The following is a 16869-nucleotide window of genomic DNA, read 5'->3' as shown; positions in this document are numbered from 1 at the left end:
TGTAATCTTGTATTTTGTATTTTGTACTCATTTACTCTTAAATTTGAATACCATGTCATCAATAGAAAGATTACATAAAAAAGTTGAGGCTGAGTGGTAATTAGTTAGATGCTTATACGATATTCTTTCCCTTCCTCTTCAACAATTTATTCAACAAACACTTCCCAAGAGCTCAGTAACTACCAAGGTAATGATGACTTCCAAACAGCTCTTTATAGTGTTAACTTATCCCTTGAAATCAAAATTCTATGTCCAAATGATTTGACTGTATCATGTGGTAAGTCATGCAGTCATATTGTATTCTAAATAAATGAAAGCAAACTTTCTTTCAAGATACTTGAAAATATTATCTAACCCTTTAAATCATACTACTACTGTCTCTGAACAATACAGGCTGTAAAACTATACAAACTATGTTCTTTCTTCCTTATCTCTCCAGCCAAGCCAACAAATATCATTAAAAACTTACTTCCTATAATAACTAATGTGAAACACAGTAATGGATTATCAGAGTTCCTGATGACAATCTTTTTTTAAAATACCTAGTTCCATACTTATATCAGGAATATATATTTAAAATATAAATTGTAAAAAGAAAAAGACTGTTTGTTAAAACATAAAAATTTAGAAATATAGCCAAAAACAGTATTTTTAAAGTAATATAAATTAAAACAATCCTAGAAATTCCTTCAATGTTTTGTAAAAGAAAATAAACATAAAAAATAAAGAAGAGAATTACTATAAATATTCAGAAAATGCTGAATTATGTAATATTGCTAGATACAAATATATTATAAAATTGAAAATTCCAATGACATGTATAACATTTTATGAATCAAAGAACTTTCAAAATTAACCCTATAAATGAAAATTTAAAAAAACAGTAGTTGAAAACATTAAAAAAATTACGAAAATTTTCAGAAATAGGTTATTTTAAATGTTAAGCCTACAATTCAACAAATAAATGGTATATATTTGTCATGTACAAAAACATTTACATCCATGTTTGCATATGTATAGTGTACTGTAATATATTATGTATATATGTATATATACATGCATGTGTATTTATGTGTACACACACACTAATGAACTACTAAGTTAGGACAGGTAACATTCATGTTATGTAATGATTAATATGTCCTGCCAACTCAATAGGTTCTAGAATCATTGAAGAGACATACTTTTGGGCATATCTGTGAAAGACTCTTGACTTGAGGTTAATTGAAATGCAGATGGTTATTCTAAATTTAAGTGGCACCAATCCATGAGCTAGGTTACTGAGTGAATATGAAGGAGAATCTAACCTGAACACAAGTGTTCTTCTATGTGCCATGTGACCAGCTGCCTAAAGCTCCTACCATGAATTTTCTATAAGGGACTGTACCCTTGAACTATGAGCTACTTCTTTAGGGAATTCTGAAGCAACAACAACAAAAAAAGAAAAAAAAAAAAACTAAAACACAGTGCCTTACATGTTTATCTTTTATATATGGGAACGTTTTATATCCATTTTCCAAGTTATATTTTTATATTTTTTATTTTAATTTTTATTAATTACACTTTACTCACTCTGTATCCCCCCATAAAACCCTCCCTCCTCCCCTCCTAATCCCACCTTTTCTCCCCCTTCTCCACGCATGCCCCTTCCCAAGTCCACTGATAGGGGAGGTCTTCCTCTCCTTCCTTCTGATCCTAGTCTATCAGATCTCATCAGGAGTGGCTGCATTGTCATTTTCTGTGGCCTGGTAAGGCTTCTCCCCCCTCAGGGAAAGGTGATCAAAGAGCAGGCCAATAAGTTCATGTCAGAGGCAGTCCCTGTTCCCATTACTATGGAACCCACTTGGTCACTGAACTGCCATGGGCTACAGTATATACACACACAGTATATACTCACTCATATAGACATAGAATATAGGATAAACCTACTAAAATCTGTACACCTAAAGATTTTGTGCAGGGGTTCTAGGTTATCTCCATGCATGGTACTTGGTTGGAGTATGAGTCTCTGGGAAGACCCCTTTGTTCAAATTTTTTGGTTCTGTTGCTCTCCTTGTGGAGCTCCTGTCCTCTCCAGATCTTACTATTTCCCACTTCTTACACAAGATTCCATGCACTCTGCCCAACAGTTGGCCATAAGTCTCAGCATCTGCTTTGATAGTCTGCAGGGCAGAGCCTTTCAGAGGCCCTCTGTAGCAGGTTCCTAACTTGTTTCCTGTTTTCTTCTTCTTCTGATGTCCATCCTCTTTGCCTTTCAGGATGGGGATTGAGCATTTTAGCCATCAAAGAAATGCAAATCAAAACAACCCTGAGATTTCACCTTACACCCATCAGAATGACCAAGATCAAAAACTCAAGTGACAACATATGCTGGGGAGGTTATGAAGAAAGGGGAACCCTCCTCCACTGCTTGTGGGAATGTAAACTTGTACAACCACTCTGGAAAGCAATCTGGCACTTTCTCAGATGACTAGGAATAGCACTTCCTCAAGATCCAGCTATACCACTCCTAGGCATATATCCAAAAGAGGCTCAAGTACACAATAAGGACATTTGATCAACTATGTTTGTAGCAGCTTTATTTGTAATATCCAGAAGCTGAAAACAGCCCAGATGCCCCTCAACTGAAGAATGGATGCAGAAATTGTGGTACATCTACACAATGGAATATTACTCAGCAATGAAGAACAAGGAAATCATGAACTTTGCAGATAAATGGTGGGAATTGGAAAGGATCATCCTGAGTGAGCTATCCCAGAAGCAGAAAGACACACACAGTACATACTAACTCATATAGACATAGAATATAGGATAAACCTACTAAAATCTGTACACCTACAGAAACTAATCAAGAGGGAGGACTCTGGCTAAAATGCTCCAAGTTATATTTTTAAGGATAGTTTTCATGTTTAAAACAGATTTCTTTAATTGATTCCCTTGATTGTACTAAAATTTTATATACTTTGACCAACATCTCCAAACCCCATTTTAAATAAAAAACTAAAACTTCTTAAATTTTTCAAGAAATGAAAAACAACCGCAGGGGGGATACAAAGTGAATAAAGTGTAATTAATAAAGAATTAAAAAAATAAAACAATTACGTAAAAAAGAAAGAAAAGAAAAACACCAAAGTGTAATATAAATCTATACACCTCAGGAAGCTAATCAGGAAGAAGGGCGCTGGCTAAGATGCTCAGTCCCCATTCAGAAAGGCAAAGAGGATGGACATTGGAGTAGGGAGAAAAGAGGGACCAGGACAAGAGCCTACCACAGAGGGCCTCTGAAAGGCTCTACCCTGCAGGGTATCTAGGCAGATGCTGAGACTCATAGCCAAACTTTGGGCAGGGTGCAGGGAATCTTATGAAAGAAGTGGGAGACAGTAAGACCTGGAGAGGACAGGAGCTCCACAAGAGAGCAAAAAGTCTGGGCACAGGGGTCTTTTCTGAGACTGATAACTCCAGCCAAATACCACTCATAGAGATGGCCTGGAATCCCTGTACAGAGGTAGCCTATGGCAAGTCAGTGTCCAAGTGGGCTCCATAGTAATGGGAACAGGGACTGTCTCTGACATGAACTGATTGGCCTGCTCTTTGATCACCTCCCTCTGAGGTGCAGCCTTGCCAGGCCACAGAAGAAGACAATGCAGCCACTCCTGATGAGACCTGATAGACTAGGATCAGAGGGAAGGAAAGGAGGACCTCCCTTCCTTGGTGGACTGGGAGAGGGCCACGGGTGGGGAAGAGGGAGGGTGGGACTGGGAGAGGAGGAGAAAGGGAGGATACAAAATGAATAAATTGTAATTAATAAAAAAATTTCCTAATTCATTTTCTGACCCTACTAAATGCCTGGTCATGTGACTCCATGTAGTAGGATATTGAGCACCACAATGTGGCTCCTCCAAATTGAGACAGGATAAAAGTGTAAAACGGCTAGATTTTGAAAACTTACGTTTTAAAAACTGTAAAACATACAGTATCATTATTTTGAAAACATATCAAAATAAATAGTTTGGTTATATTGGCTTAAGTAAAAAATACTATTAAAACTAATCTAACCAACTTTTTTAAACTTTTTAAACTGTGACTAATGAAAGTTCATGTTATTTACATATTTCACATCTTTTGTGCTAACAGTGCTAAATAATTAATATCTCACTTATATATACGAATCTAGAATGTCTAAATAAGTTAGCAAGAAAAATATAAGAAATTAATAATAATTCATCCTAACTACAAAAAAAATTTAAAATGGTTCACTATTAGGAAATTTGTTTATACATATATTATACAAAAATTCATATAAATTGTATAATATGACACAAGAGTAAAGCATGACATTTGAAATTACAACAAATTAAAATCAGTTCATTATAATTTAGAGTATCCACCCCCCCAAAAAAAATGGCTGAAATGTCCTAAATGATGAAAGCACTAGAAGACTTTTCAATAAAGCAAAGAAAAAGACAATTCTGGCACCAACCAATTATCACAATTCAATAACATCACACACAAAAATCAGTATCATAAATACCAGGGCATAAACTTGAAAAGAGATGAACACTTACACAAGTATTAGACCTTTTCTGACTAACGGTTAAAAATACAAAGTTTATTTACACATTTATCAATTGGCAAAAAATACTATTTCTAAAATAATCCACAAACACAATATAACCCTTATCAAAAGCCAAATGAAATTGGAGGAGGAGCAGAAGTGACTAAATTATTGAAACTGAAATGATACCCTAACAAAGGACAATGCATGGAGAGTACCTGGAACCCCAGCTCAGATGTAGCCATAGACTCAGTCTCCAAGTGCGTTCCCTAGTAAGGACTGCAGGGGCTTTCTCTGGCATGATCTCAGTGACAGGTTCGCTGATCACCTCTCCCTGAGGGGTGCAGCCTTGCCAGGCCACAGAGGAAGACAATGTAGCCAGTCCTGATGAGACCTGATAGGATAGAGTAAAATAGAAGGAGAGGAAGACCTCCCCTATCAGTGGACTAGGGGAGAGCCATGGGGGGAAAAGAGGGAGGGAGAGTGGGATTGGGAGGAGATGAGGGAGGAGGCCACATCTGGAATACAAATGGAATAAATAGTAATAAATTATAATAAAAAATAAAAAGTTCTAAAATGAAACTGTATTTTACTAGTTTTATCTATATAAAAAGGGCCACAATAACTAAATAACATAATCTAACAAAAAAATACACAAACTGATAAAAATGAAAAGAAAAAGGGAAAGGGTGGAAACGAAATAGAAAAGCTCGTAAAAAAATGATTTGTAAATTAAGTATTTAGCATATGATAAATAATGCATTTCAAATCAGTGGGGAAAACATAGATTTTTCGATTGATGGTGCTGGGACAACTGGTTAAATATTTAGAACAGAGTAATTTTAGAGCCTATCTAACACTGTATATCAAAATAAAAAATCCAGATGGTTTAAGGAGTTATATGTAAACAATGAAACCATAAAAAAAAACTAGAAGTAAATATAGGAGAATATTTAGTCTTGAGTTAGAGAAGGTCTTTAGATCATACAAACAAGGCAGAAGCCGTAAGTAAAAATGTAACATGCTATTTAAAAAATAGTGTGTTTTAGCACATAAAAAATGAAAAGGTCTAAATAACAAAACCTAATATATACAAGGGCAAGAATAAAATTTAGAAAAATCTATTTACAACGTAAGACTGAACACTACGTAGCAACAGAAATATGTAATATGAAAAAACTTAGGATCTTGGGGGAATGACTAGCATTGACTCTTAAATTTAGAAAATGATAGGAAACTGCAAGGTATTAGCATAAAAACAGACAAGCTGATAAATGGAATTGAATTCTAGACCCAGATACTTGATTTTTTTCCAAAGAAGCCAAAACCATAATGGAAAAAAGAAAGAAAATTCAATAAATGATACTGGTGTAGCTGGATGTCTGTATGCAGAAGAATACAAATAGATCCATATTTATCACTCTGCACAAAACTCTAGAACCAGAAGTCCTTGTGCATCAAAACCCTCAACACAAAACTGTATACACTAAATCTATTAAAAGAGAAAGTAAGGAACAGCCTGTTACCCAACTTCTTGAACAGAAAAGTAACAGCTCAGGCTCTAAGATCAACAAAATGGTGCTTCAAAGCTGAAAAGCTTCTCTAATGCAAAAGACACTGTCAACAGAACAAAAGGGCAGCTGACAAATTGGAAAAAACCTTCACCAAACCTACATTCAACAAAGGGCTAATATCCAAAATATATAATGAACTCAAGAAATCAAACACCACTAAAACTAACAAACCAATTAAAAACGGCATACAAAAATAAGCAAAGAATTCTCAACAGAGAAAACTCTAATGACTCAGAAACACTTGAAATGCTCAACATCCTTAGTCATTAGGGAAATTCAAATTAAATGGACTCTGAGATTCTATCTTATACCAGTCAGAATGGCTAAGATTAAAAACTCAAGTGACAGCACATGTCGGTGAGGATGTGGAGAAAGGGAAACACTCCTCCATTGTGGTGGGAGTGCAAGCTTGTACAACCACTTTGGAAATTATTCTGAGAAAATTGGGAATAGCTCTACCTCAAAACCCAGCTATACCACTCCTGGGCATATATGCAAAAGATATTTCACCATACCACAAGGGTCAGAACCTGGAAACAACCCAGATGTCCCTTAACTGAAGAATGGATAAAGAAATTGTGGTACATCTACACAACGGAATACTGCTCAGCTATTCCATTGTGGAAATCATGTAATTTGCAGGCAAATGGATGGAACTAGAAAACATTATTCTGAATGAGGCAACCCAGACCCAGAAAGATACACATGGTATGTACTCACTAATAAGTGGATATTAGCCACATAATAGAGAATAACCATACTACAATCCACAGACCCAACAAAACTAAGGAACAAGGAGTCAAGGGAGGAAACTTGAATCCCACCCAGAAGGAGAAATAGAATGGAGGTCAAAAGTAGATGAAGAGGGGAAATTGGGTGGGAGAGGGTGTGAAGAGGGGAATGAGGGTGGGAGAGTGGAGATGAGGGGCAAGAGGTTTGGGAGAGAGAGGAACTGAAGTGGGAAAGACATCTCTAAGACAAGCTGGAGACCTACGACAGAGAAGGCTCCTTGATGAAATGGGAGTGACTCTAGCTGAGACTCCTAACTGCAGGGAACATGGAGACTGAAGTGACTACCTCCTAACCAGGCAGGACTTCTAGTGGAGGGAGGGTAACACCAACCCACCCCACAAAACTTTGGAACCAAAATTTATCCTGCCTATAGGATGTGCAGGGATAATGATGGAGCAGAGAATGGGAGAATTGCCAACTAATGACTGGCCCAACCCCTGACAGTGTTAATGATACCTTGCTTTGCTTGCAGATAGGAGCCTAGCATGACTGTCCTCTGAGAGGTTCCACCCAGCAGTGGAACCAAACAGATGCTGAGACCCATAGCCAGATATTGGGCAAAGCTTTGGTAATTTTTTGGACAAGTGTGGGTATAGAGAGAAGGTCCTAGAGGGGACAAGAACCCTAAGGAGACCAACAGTGCCAAGTAGCCTGGGCTTACAGGGACTAAGGGACCAATCAAAGAGCATGCATGGACTGGACTAAGCCCACAATACAGATATGACTGATAGGTAGCTTGGTCTTCATGTGAGTTCCCTAGCAACAAGGGGAACATGGATCATATCTGACATGGACTCCTTTGCCTGCTTTTGGATCACTCTCCCCTTTAGCGGGGCTGCCTTGTCTGGCCTCAACATAAGAGGATGAACTAAGTCCTGATGCAACTCCATAGGCTGGGGTGGGTCCCCTTTTCTGGGAAATGGAGGGGAGGGGGAAGAGAATAGAAGGGTGGGAGCTGAGGAGAGGAGGGAGGGTGCTGTGATTGGGAAGTAAAATGAATAAATGAATAAAAAAGAAATGAATAAATGAATTAAAAAAGAAAGTGAAACTTAACCAATTACCTGTGGCTGGTGAGACCATGGACCCTAGAAGAGAACCTACATTGCCACTTCCTAAATCAGTATAATATCTAACTACATCTTAAGCACTTGCCTTTATACACACACACACAAAGTGCTCTATAACCCCCAAATGAGTAAAATAGCCTCTCAATATCTTAAGAACAGATAATAGTATCTTAGCTTTTATGATGTCACTTTCTTCTAACAATATGCCCTCTTTCGTTTACCTATTTTCCTACTGTCCATCCTTTGAGAATCATTTTAGAAATCCCTTTACGCTCAAGAAGTTCGAAGCAAAATGATCAGCCTGGCAAAATACTCATAGAGTGGAACTTACATATCGGGAGTAAGCAACAGCTATTTAATTGCACCAGCAGCCTGCTTAACAGGAAGAAATTCATACTAACTACTAGAAACTTAACCAACTACCCCTGGCTGCTGAGGTCATGGACCCTTGAAGAGAACCTACATTGCCACTTTCCTAAACCAGTATAAAATCTAACTACCTCTTAAGCACTTGCCTTTACACACACACACACACACACACACACACACACACAAAGAAGGAGACTACTTCAGAAATCCACAACTGATCAAAATACCAAGAGCAAATATGGGTTCCCCCAAATCTTCATTACAACCTCTACACTCAAGGCTCAGAGAACATCAAGGGAAAGAGGACAGAAAGATTTTAAAAGGCAGAAGACCAGGATATCTGCTGTGAGATACTGTCTTCTGTACACAACAGAGAAGCTGCATCCATGAAGCCTTAACAATAAGATCTCAACCACATTTGCAAAATAACACCACCAGTGGAGATGCCAATGTGGATGGCATAAAACTCTTTACGCCTACCCCTAAATGAAGAGCTACAGGCACTTTTAAGGGCTGCTGAGAATTCTCCAGGGACTAGTCCCTGATAGGTTATCCAATCCACAAATGAGCAGCACTAAACAGACTCAGCCTGGTGTGCATGTATGTATGTGTATGTGTGTGAGTGTAACAACAATAATAACTAAAGAAGAGGTCAATAATTTGAGAGGGAGTGAGGCACACAGCGGAGTGGGAAGGAACACAGGGATGGGAAGAAATGGTGGAAATGCAGTACTCTAAACAAGAAAAGTTTCCCTAAATTACCAAGCTAGAATAATGTGTCTTTACTTTGCCCACAGTAAGTGTAATGTCACACACTTTCAAATATACTCTATATTAACAACATTAAAGATAGCTTTATAAATAGATAAAGATGTAGATTAGATATATAGTTAATTTCTCAATACAATGGGTATTTTTTTTTTGTATGCTTAAACTCTGGTACAATCTCTGTCAAATAGTAAACATTTAAAAATTTTATTTCAAATTATTTCCAAAATCTCATCACAGATGTTTCATGAATGAAATTAATATTCACACAGAGCCAAATAGTTTAATAACATTTAAGTTCTGTAATAAAACAGAAAGGTGAGGAGAGAAAGATTGGAACTGCATTAGACTGCATCTGTCCTTCTTGCAAAAGTGCGCTAGAAGCTACAGAGGAAGACAATGCAACTAGCCCTGGTGAACCTGATAAGCTAGGGTCAGACAGAAGGGGAGGAGACCTCAGCTATCAGTGGACTAGAGGAGGGGCATAGGGGGAGAAGAGGGAGGGAGGGTGAGGTTGGGAGGAGACAAGGGAGGGGGGCCACAGCCGGGATATAAAGTGAATAAATTGTAATAAACAATAAATAAATTAAAAAAACTCAATGAGAATCCCAATTATAAAGTAATCTTCCAAACAATATAAAGACATATACCACTTAAAGACTACAGGTTTATCATTTAAGCTAATTATTATTTAACTGTTTCTCATGCATGGGTTTTCACTTTCTCCAGAAGAGGAGCATTTTATACACTGATGTCATTTCTTTGTGTAGCTAGCAGTTTACAATGTATATCAATATTATAACAGCTTAGTGTAGAAATAAACATTTCACATACAAAACATTATCTTTGATCTTGAATTTTTTCTGGTTTTATACTCACGGGTCATAAATCTTTAGGACAGAGAGAAACAGAGATATGTGTGGGCTATTACCCTTACTGAAGAAACCTGGTAAGCAATCAGTCTTAAGACCTGTTCCAGCTATGGTTCTATTACTTGGGATAGTCTACAAAACTTTCTGAATTTCATTAAAGGAGGTAATGCTGTCCCATTTTTCTTGTAAGAACATGTAAGATATTTTAAAGTTCATTTATCTACTAAGGAAAAGATAATTTTTAAATAATATTGAAATTGTACATCTTTTGAAATAGTTAGGGCAATGAAGAATTTTTATTGGCCAAAATATTTTCTTCCATCAGCTGAGTATATGCAATGACCTAAACCACAAATCCTATTTAGCTCTAATGTCATTTTGTCTTCTTATTATCTGATATGTTTTTAAGCTTTCCAATAATACAACCGATTTCTTATAAATGAAGAATAAAATCCTGAGGTTTAAATTATTTAATTCCAAAGAGGAAAGTCATATTTTTCTCCCTATGTCTTTGTTTTAAAAACTATTATCAGACATCCATGCAAACAACTAAAAACAAAAAATTATATGGTGTAGCTAATTGAAAAAATGCTTTTCCTGCACAAAGAAATTGACACTAAGTGCTGTATTAGCAGGAAATCAGTGATTTTCAATTGACATTGCACAGGAAATCGCTTAGTGTCAATTGATATTAAATGGGCAAAATTGTACTGAATTAGTACAAAATGATTTGGTGGGGAAAAATGTGCTTCCATTAGGTGACTTGATATTAAGTGGACACAAATGTACTAAGTTTTAGAGGTCACTAGTCAACAAAAATCAGGGCATGCCACCCAACCCTGAGTACATCTAACTGCCTGCTCTTAACACCCTTATCAAAGGATAAGTTAGTGTCATATTATCATGACAAAATTGTCCTCCTTTGCACTTCAAAGAGATGTGGGAAAATTCAAATTGTTTAAATGGATTAAATTAACCACTGGTAAGTACCATGACTTCTTGGGTCTATTTGATGATGCTAATCTCTCAAAAATATGTTTTTTAGTAATTCTAATGTGAAAAAAGGGCAAAATAACATCATCTGTTGGGTTTTTTGTTTGTTTTGTTTTTTTTGTAATATGGCTCTCAGACTAAATTACTTCTAGAAAAAAATCTTGCCCATGAGCAAATGAAGGTGTTACCCAAATGAGTGATATCACTGAATATCACAAATAAAGCACTTTATTAGTGCTTTAAATCTATATTGTGAAATCTGGGTTATAAGGAAAAAGATATATACACAGGAGATACGGGGAAAAGAGTGAAGCAAGAATGCTACCCAGTCACTAAAAATACAGCAAATTGCAATGAATGCTGCTGATGTCTACTAAGGGTAGATAGAAATATTTTCAAGGCTGTGCTTATGGCTCAAAGCTTAAGAGCTTGTACTGTTCTTGCAGAGTACTGGAACTTAGATCCCAGATCCCCAAAGCAAGAGTTTCATAAAAGCTTGGAACTCCAGCTCCAGGAGACACAATGCCCTCTTCTGGCACTCCCAAGCACTTTCACTCACAATCACATAACCCCCATTAGTAAAACAAATATATTACATAATTGTTTTAAAACTAATGATTTTTTGTTTAAAAAGATAGAAAAATGTGTGTAGTATAGGAGAGCATAAAACTATACTGCTAACAATATAAAAAATACTAACAGAGCTATTAAATATATACAAATCATGCACCTAACAAAATATGCATTATTCATAAGCAAACATGGTAATTTATAAAATATATTAGGTCAAAAATTAAATCTTCATAAATTTTCAAAAGATACCTAGAAAGCAAGTTATCTTCCAAAGGTAAAATAGTATAAGGTTAGAAATCAGTAACAAATTCACAACAGAAAATTCACAAAATTACGAAAATTTGAAAATTTAATACATATTCTTAAATAAGCAATGGATCAAAACAAACATCACAAAGAAATTTGAGAAAAATTTTGACGCAAGTAAAAAATGTTTTCTCCTATATTAAAACTTATTATGTAAACAAAAGCAATGCTAAGAGGAATTTTATAGATATTTCCATAAAAAGGAAAATTCTCAAAAAATCTAAATTAGCAATTTAACTTCAGAACTTGAGAATTATAGAAAAAAATTTATCTCCAACACTTACATAAGAAGAGGAATGAGAGAATTTTTAAAAAGCCAAAACAGGCTTTTAAATAGTTTTTAATAAATTTGTAGTTTAACAGACTTATTATACCTCACCCTCTCCAACGTCTCTAACATGTCAACGGCCCCTACCCTACAAGCCCTTCTCTCACATTCCTGTTGTTGCTATTTTGTGACTCACTGAGTTTAAACCAGCCCATTTGCTGGCCTAATGGCTACTGGTTAATTTCTAAGGGTGGGCCAGCCATTATTTCCTGGTGCAATGAAAAGACCAAAACAGGTTCTTTAAAATCCTTGACCAATTTCACAAAAAAATGTGTACCGATATATGGAGAAAAATTAGTTGAATAACAAAAACTGGAAAATGTGTGTGAGGATTAATTTCTATAGAAATACAAATGCATGTTAATTTTATGCCAACAGTTTAAGTAACTTAGAAGAAAAGAAAAAATTACTAAGAAAACAAAATATACTAGATGAATTCATAAAGAAATACAAAACCTAATAAGAAAAATTCATTAATAACGAAACTTCCCAAAATAAAAGTCATTCTCCTGACAGCTCCACTGATGAATTCCACCAGACTTGTAAAGAATCACAACCATTCGCAAAACTTCCGAAAACCTAATAGTGAAAAGAAGGCTATATTCCCAGACACTTCCGTAAGTCTAGTTCTAGCACTACAGCAAAGTCATACAACACAGGGACAGGCAAATCTCCCCTCTGAGATTATGAGGACTGAAAGTACTTAACCCAGTAGGAAAGTTACCTCAGCACATTACTGAAATGATTAGCGCCAAAGTAAAACAAAAGTTTTTAAGGGGGTGCAAGGATAAATTATCATATAAAAACTAATCAGAGTAGTACACGCACATGGGAAAGGCCAGAAAACCACATCAATTTTGGCAGAAAAAACTGGCAAAGTTCAAAATCTTTCATAGAAAAATTATACACACACATAAACACACACACATATATACTTATAGCGTATATTTTACATATTTTGAGTTAGACATTATGCATTACACTGAAACATTACTTGGCATGCTAGAGAGAGAGAGAGAGAGAGAGATCTCATCACAATGCTATAAAAAGGATGCATAGCCAGGATCAGCTTCAGTGGCAACATGCCAAAACCTTTTTCTCTACCATGAGGATCAAAGTGAGGGTAAACATAGTCAGCACTTTTATTGAATAGTAATGAGAATGATTAAAAAAAAAGATAAGGGCATTTAATTCAAAAGGAAGAACAATTAACTTTCTTGATAGATTATGTGATCTGATATAAATATGTGTGCAGAAATACTAAAGACTGAACAAAAATACTGATCAGAAATACTAAAGACTGAACAAAAACCAAAATATTAAATACATAAAAATAGCATGATACATAATGTGTAAAATTAGTTATATTTACATATATCTAATAAGTAAATGAAAAGAGACATTTAAAAAATTCTATTTTAATAAGTAACAAAATGATGGTTGAACTCACGTCTAACTCTAAATTCAAAAATATAACCAGGTAGTAAGTCTTTCAATATTGAGATAAGTTAAAATCCTAAAGGAGATTTACAAGAACAGTTGTGGCTAAAGTGATCTTAAACAGTACCATGGAGCTGTATACAGCTAAGGGCTTTGCAAACAAGTTGAAGACATTGGACGAATCGATCTGGGATGAAGAGTTAATAATCACTAGATGATGATTAGCAAACTTAAAAATAAAAGCATGTAACCATACTTAGATGTGACTATGCCTTTATTTTAAAATGTTATTTTTGAATAAATATATCTACCTTGTGATATATATTGTATATGGTTTTAAAATACTGAGTTCTTTCTTCATATATAAATAGCAAAAGTGGTGAATGTATAATTAAATAACAAACTTGGTTGTGCCACTTGTAGAAAACTATTTTAAAAATGAAGCTTCACAATGATGCTACCAGTATCTACACAGCCACAAATTAACAAACATAGTCATATGTATCTAAATAAAATAGTTTCAGGGTTAAACTTCAAATTGCAAGCCAATGAGTAATTATAAATGTAACAATATCAATGACCTATAAGGGAGTCTACAAGAGTGCTAATGAGGTTTAACTACCACCTATAAATAGACAAAACATTTGGTAAAAATGAAGCAATAATTATATACCCTTTTCTGAAGGTGCCCAGGAACCAATTAACAACTTTCAAAAGCAAAACTCATACCTTGTGTGAATAACAGCTTGAAACCTTGTAAAAGTGCTATACAACAAAAGGACAACATACTTGGCCATATGCATTTTTATAGACTTACTGGGCATATAAATAAATAAACAGCAATATTAATAAATCTGCATATATTAATTCAGTCGATTACTAAATATTCAAGTTAGAAATGAAAGCAACATACTCATTCCAGTAAAGTTTTCTTTAATATATTAATTGCAATATAAGTTATATTTTTTAATTAGTATTATGGTTTAAATCCAAAAGTATGTTTACTGAAATGGGTTTGTCTGTAAATGTAAAGAACATATATTTTAAAAACTCTCTTTCAATAAGCTGTTAGTATTGTTGCGCTAAAAATCAAAGAAAATTAAAATTTAAGTGCACAAAACCTGTACAAAGCCAAGGCAGACCCGATCAACTGCCAGCTTGGAGATAGAAGTTGTGCTTCAGGAAACTATCCCTGGCCAAGAAGGAAAGGTTACTGGAAAGGTTAACTGAGCTACTCCAAGAGGGAGAGGGCGTTTTCTCTAAGAGTCCAGTCTCCTTTATGTCCACAACATTCCAGTGGAAGGGCACACATGCAAGAATACTTGAGCAGCACAAAGTGGTCTTAATGGGTTTTTAAAAGTAAAATAAAGAACACAAAGATGAGTTGAAAGGGAAGCAGGGTGAATATGAGAATAGTTGGGGGAGGATATGAATATGAACAAATCATATATGAAACACTCAACTATTAATTTTTAACTTACATTACACTATAGTTCCAATGAGTATGCAACACTTGAGTAATATGCCTACAAAATCAAAGACAGTGACTAAAAGCTTAAAATATTTTACTATATTTTCCCCATCTTTTAGCAAATATATTGTTTAAATATAATTCAATCATTTTTCCTCCTTTTAATTGAAAATGTTCCTCTCTTTCTTACAGATAACACTAACCACTTTTCTGACACAATTGCCAGATAGTATCTCAGTTACCTGTTACTTTATCCTGGGTCAAATAGAGATGGCATCTCCAGTGAGGTCAGGGTGAGTCAACTGTGTGATAAGGAACTGAAAAGACAGATTAATCTTGAACTGCACACTCAAAATAACAGTTATCTAGATGAGAGAGATGAGTTTCACTCAAATCTGCAGCTGTCAGATGACATGATCAATATGGTGATATAGAATGACCCAGAAATACTATAATATTCTAAGAAAAAGAGATAAGGAACTACCAAGTGCAATAGTAGGATTTCAAAACACAAGAGATGGCAGAGAAAACAAGAGGGTTACAAGCTGACTAATTATGGGTTTGGGTGAAAAACTGGAAAATGTTTCCAAATATCGGAAAACTTGAAACTAGATTCCATTTACTCAGTAATTAAAAATAAGGAAATCATGACATTTGTAGGCAAATGGTGGGAACTAGAAAATATCATCCTGAGTGAGGTATCCCAGAAGCAGAAAGACACATGGTATTTATATATATATATATATAACTTATAAGTGGATATTAGACATTTAATATAGGATAAACATACTAAAATCTATACACCTAAAGAAGCTAAACAAGAAGGAGGACTCTCGATAAGATGATTAATCCTCACCCAGAGAGTCAAATGGGATAGACATCAGAAGAGGGAAAAAACAGGGAATAGGACAGGAGCCTACTGAAAGACTAGCCAGCAAGGTATCAAAGCAGATGCTGAGACTCATAGCCAAACTTTGAGCGGAGTGCAGGTAATCTTATGAAAGAAGGGGGAGACAGAAAGACCTGGAGGGGACAGGAGCTCCACAAAGAAAGCAACAGAACCAAAAAGTCTGCGGATGGGAGTCTTTTCTGAGACTGATACTCCAACCAAGGACCATGCATGAAGATAACCTAAAACCCCTGCACAGATGTAGCCCATGGTACTCATTCTCCAAGTGGGTTTCCCTTATAATGGAAACAGGGACTGTCTCTGACAGGAACTCAGTGGCCTGCTCTTTGATCACCTCCCCCTGAGGGGGGAGCAGCTTTGCCAAGCCACAAAGGAAGACAATGCAGCCAGTCTTGATGAGACCAGATAGGCTAGGGTCAGATGGAAAGGGAGGAGGACCATCCCTGTCAGTGGGAGAAAGGGAGTGTGGGACTGGGAGGGAATGAGGGAAGGGGCTACGGCTGGGATACAAAGTGATTAAACTGTAATTTATAAAAAAATAAATATGTTTTTAAAAAGGTAATGAGTTGGGATAGATAGATAGATAGATAGATAGATAGAGCAAACATCAACTTCTTACTATCAAGCCTATTCATAGATATTTCACCTCAAATGTCAGTGAGAAATAGCCTAGAGGTATTTATATAAAAAGTAAAGCATTGACCTTGGCAATGTTAAGAGCAGCTTTACATTGTAATGGTCCGAAGTGAAATATTTAATATGAGTTATGGAATTTCTGACTTTACCTCACATCTCAGTTAGCATCCCATTATGATATGATTTTTATTAATGAAATATTAAAGTTGTTTATT

The 16869-nt window shown here is 35.6% G+C and overlaps 1 protein-coding gene across 16 annotated transcripts in view; it reads right to left on the bottom strand.

Annotated features, from left to right (window-relative positions):
* The window catches only part of Zbtb20 (zinc finger and BTB domain containing 20), a 789314-nt gene that overhangs the window by 666342 nt on the left and 106103 nt on the right, over positions 1 to 16869 (bottom strand). The gene's annotated exons all lie outside the window — the stretch shown is intronic.

This window comes from Meriones unguiculatus, chromosome 17 (genome assembly GCF_030254825.1).
Source record: "Meriones unguiculatus strain TT.TT164.6M chromosome 17, Bangor_MerUng_6.1, whole genome shotgun sequence".
NCBI lineage: Eukaryota > Metazoa > Chordata > Mammalia > Rodentia > Muridae > Meriones > Meriones unguiculatus.
This window is presented reverse-complemented; position numbering and strand designations above follow the sequence as displayed.